This window comes from Triticum aestivum, chromosome 3D (assembly GCF_018294505.1).
Source record: "Triticum aestivum cultivar Chinese Spring chromosome 3D, IWGSC CS RefSeq v2.1, whole genome shotgun sequence".
Taxonomy (NCBI): Eukaryota; Viridiplantae; Streptophyta; class Magnoliopsida; order Poales; family Poaceae; genus Triticum; species Triticum aestivum.
Window position 1 is genome coordinate 538,141,442 of NC_057802.1, and position 4,811 is coordinate 538,146,252.

Here is a 4,811-nt window from a genome sequence, read left to right on the forward strand (position 1 = left end):
TCGGCTATTACTGTAAGTTCAGTACACATGGGAATCAATGGCCTCTGTGTAGCCCAATCATCATCTACCATGTGCGCAGCCAATTGTGATGGCACATATCCAACCTTCGAAAAAATGTTCAGATCAACGAGCTCAGCAAAAAATTAGCCCGTTTGCTTGTCCAGCCGTTTTGCCGATCGATTTCTTCAACAATCTGTTCACCATCTTCTATTCTCACATACTCTCCTTTTCAATCATCAAACCGCAATAGTGATACTTCTTGCTCTGGACCCCAAACTATATTCTCCCTAATTTTTTCCACCCATTTCTTCACTGCCGTCTCTCCCATGTTCTGTAGAACTTGTGGATCAATCTCTGTAAACTCAACCTCCCATTTAACAATTGTGTCTCTCTCAATGTTCTGTATGCTACCATCAACTAATTTTTCCTTTGATGGAAAGAAATTGACTATCAATTCGAAGGTCCGAGCGGCAGCATCCCCTCTGTCAGTGGCGGACAGTGTGAGCCCGTGAGAAAGAGCAGACGAGGCTACCCCCTAATTGCATGCAAAATTGGATCGGAGAGAGGCGCATTACCTATTCGAAGTTGAATCTGGCGGCTCCATCTCAGTATGCCCACGGACTGCCCTCACAACCTATCGATTCCGCAAGTGAAAACAGAGGAAACGAGCTGAGATCTACGGGCCCGAGAGAGGAACGGGAGGGCGACTAGGGTTTGAATTCACTCACCATTTTCTTATGATGAAGGCTCCGCTGCCATTGAGAACGAGGGCTCCGCCGCCGCCACCGAGAACGCAAGATCCGCCGCCACCGGAGAAGAAGGGGGGCAGAGTGGCGGGCCCAGCACGGTCGGGCGGCAGGGCACGGTCAGCTGTTTTGAGGAACAATTAAGTTGGACCCACATGTCCTAACATACACGGGCGGGCTTGGTTGACGACCAATTTAACCACATTTAACACCCCATGTGGCCCTGGGCTATTTACACGCTCAAATGTGTCGCACCACAGTCATTCGCTCGAACAATGTCGCACTCTTGCCAATTCACCTCAAAAACGTCGCACAGGAGCTATTGGCCCTAATTGTAAATGACGTTTGACGTGGTCATCTTCATAATCTTGGGGCTCTGTTTGCGCCCCCCCTCTTTCTTTTTGGCATTTTAAGCGATGTTTGACGTGCTCATCTCATACTGTTGGGGTCTGTTTGCCCTGCGTGCCATTATGTTATCTGTTTCGAGGTTGGTTGGAGGCAGACGGGACAGAGAGGCGCCCCTGTTGTCACACATGCAGGCTTGCCATCTCACGTGCGCATGCAACGCATGGACCGATCTCGTCTAGCCTAAGAGCATCTCCAGCCACGCCCCTAACAGACCCCCCCAGGACACTTTTTCGGCGCCGACGCCAAAAAACGCCTAGTCACGCCCCCAGGACGACGAAAAGCGCCGGTTCGGCTCTTTTTTCCGCCCGGCGACCGCAGGCCGAACCCGGCGCACTGGGGGGCGATCGGGGGCTCCAGCGCAAGGGAAAAGCGCGGCTGGCCCACATCCTCAGGTGAAAAGTCAAGACTTTCTTCCCCGACTCGCCTTCCAGCCCCCGCACCCTCGGCCGCCACTAGCTATATCCCGGCGCCACCGGCCACCTCCTTTCACCGCTAGATAGTCGTTCCCCGCCGGAAAAATAGCAGAGGTTCGCCGAGGCAGCCCCTCCAGCAACAGCTGGGCGTTTCCGGCCGCCATTTCCAGCCGCGGAAGGGCGGTTAGCGGCGGGTGCACGCCCACCGGGCGCAAGGTGTTCGGCGATTTGCCTGCCTCGGCGATGGACTCGGATGACGAGGAAGCGCTCGCCGCGCTGCTGGAGGAGGAAGCCGAGGCCGACGTCCAGGAAGAAGAGCATCTTATGGTGCTCGCCGCCCTCGCCCAGCTGCTGGCGAGCACTGAAAAGCCGCGGCGAGGTGGCTCGGCTTTTGGGCGGGTGAAAGCAAAAAACCGGCATCGTCTTGAAGGCTACTGCATGCTCTACTCTGACTACTTCGCCGATGCTCCACTTCACGGCGACAAAACATTTCGGCGCCGTTATTGGATGAGCCGAAAGCTCTTTCTCAGAATTGTGAATTCCATCCAGGAGTTCGACAACTACTTCAAGTGCAAGATGGATTGCACCAGCAAACTTAGATTCACCTCGATCCAGAAGTGCACGACAGCGATGAGGATGCTTGCATACGGAGCTCCCGGTGATTCACTCGACGACTATGGGCGCATGGCCGAGTCCACCAGCATAGAGTGTTTCTACAAGTTCTGTCGGGCAGTGGTGGCAGTGTTTGGACCGCAATACTTGAGAACACCCAATGCGGAAGACACTGCTCGGATCCTAGCACAAAATGCAGCAAGAGGATTTCCTGGGATGCTTGGAAGCATCGACTGCATGCATTGGAAATGGAAGAATTGCCCATTTGCTTGGCAGGGGATGTACAAAGGCGCCAAAGGCGGTTGCAGTGTGGTACTTGAGGCGGTGGCCACACATGACCTCTGGATTTGGCACTCCTTCTTTGGTATGCCAGGAACTCACAATGACATCAACGTGCTGCAGTGCTCTCCTGTCTTTGCCAAGCTTGTTGAAGGCCATTCTCCTCCGGTGAACTTCGAGATCAATGGGCGGCACTACAACAAGGGGTACTATCTAGCTGATGGCATCTATCCGAGATGGTCAACATTTGTGAAGACGATCTCAAACCCTGTGCCAGGAGGCAAGAACGTCTGGTTTGCGAAGATTCAAGAGGCTTGCAGGAAGGATGTCGAGCGGGCATTTGGTGTGCTCCAATCTCGATTTGCTGTTGTCCGATACCCCGCTCAGACCTGGTCCAAAGATCAAATGTGGGAGATTATGACTTGCTGTGTCATCTTGCACAACATGATCATCGAGAGCGAGCAAGAAGACCCAGTGTTTGACACTGAACCATACTACAGGCAGGGTCCTCTAGCCGAAGTTGATCACCAGCTACCGGCAACCTGGACTGCCTATCTCAGTATGCGTCAGGAGATCCGAGACCCACAGGTGCATCATCAACTGCAGAAAGATCTGATTGAGCACCTATGGAGGCTCAAGGGGGACGCCGGGCGCGACGTGTGATGAAATATGAGTTTTTATTTGTTGAACTATATAATTTGTATTGAACTATTTGTTGTTGTACTATTTTGTTGAAGTATTTGATTTTTCTGTGATGAAATATGTGATAAGAAAAACATTGTGTTGATAATTGAACGCCGAGACACGGCGAACCACGCCGAATATGGGCTTATTCTCACCCATATGGGCCCTTTATTTGCCAAATGGGGCTAAAAAGTGGGCCAATTTCGACGCCTGAGGCGACGACTGGGCGCAAAACCGCCCCCAGCGCCGATTGTATCGCCGGCTCGCCCCAGGGACGGTTTTTATGCATCCTGGGGGGCCAACAGCTGCAGATGCTCTAACATGTTTGTCCTCCTCCCAACTAAATTATGGGCGACGTAGACGTGAGCCGGTGAGCGCAACCAGATCACTGCCAGCGCCGGGTTCTTCCAACGTGTAGCAACGGGCTGCCCTGCACCACCATACACCTGTAGTCACCGCACTGTTGGCGTCCCGGTCTCCGGCCGGGGGGCTGCACATGCCGTCGCCGGGAGGGACGGGTACCGTGTCCGTCCGTCCGGGCGTGTGGGGGCTCCAGAGTGACGGGCTTGAATTGATTGCTGCATGTTACTACTTGCATCTAATGATCTCCATGTACTGCCTGTACCGGTGTACCCCGTTCCTGGCAAATCAAGAAAAGCACTCTCACTGCCATGGATTAATGGATATGATGGTTCCTTTTTCTCGAGCTAGCCCAATCAGGAGGGTTGACAGAGGTACTAGTAACTGCAGGTACCTGTCTCCTCTCCCACGACGGGATGCACAACCGCAAACCGCCTCAGCGCAAAATAAAGATCTGACTCGCACGGTGACACACTTGCGTCTTCGTCATGGTGCAGACGCCAGAGTTTCCCCTTTTCGAAACAGATATGATGAAATGAAAATCCCTTTCTTGATCTTCAGACTAGATATCTAGCGTCGACGGCGCGAGTGCACACTTTTTTCTTATGGCCTTGCTTTAGAAGATTGGGACTCAGTGGATTATCGATATCATCTTGTGAATGGTTCCGCCATTGCCGACTACTCCCTCCGTTCCTAAATATAAGTTTTTGTAGAGACTGGAACAATGCCCGTGCGTTGCAACGGGATATAAATATTCTAGTATGTTAGCTTGTGATTTACCTGTCTATAATAATGCGATTGTGAAAATAAATGTTCATCAAATTTTGCCCGTGATTTACCTTATATTTTGTTCAGGAGTTTGGTAAGTAAGTTAAAGTATAATTGGTTAAGAAGGTAAGTTAATTGAGGTGATTAACTATAATAGGGGTAGGTTGGACAAAGGGGGTGGTGGAAAGAAAGGTGAAACGGGAACCTTACGTTCTTTTTAAGTAGTAGAGATTTCACTATGAACCACATACGGATGTATATAGATGCATTTTAAGTGTACGTTCATTCATTTTGCTCCGTATGTAGTCCACCTAGTGAAATTCCTACAAAGACTTATATTTAGGAACGGAGGGAGTACTATGTACTCTGGTTGTAATTTTATGTCATGAATTTGCTAGAGATCTTCCATAACAAATTTGTGGAATTTATGTCCTAGGATGCGGGTTTTAACCTTTCTTAAGAAAATTATGCATCGATCCAAGTCATCCAAACTACGTTAGATCGAAAGGCCAAACACCCATTGCATTTAGGTGTAGGACAA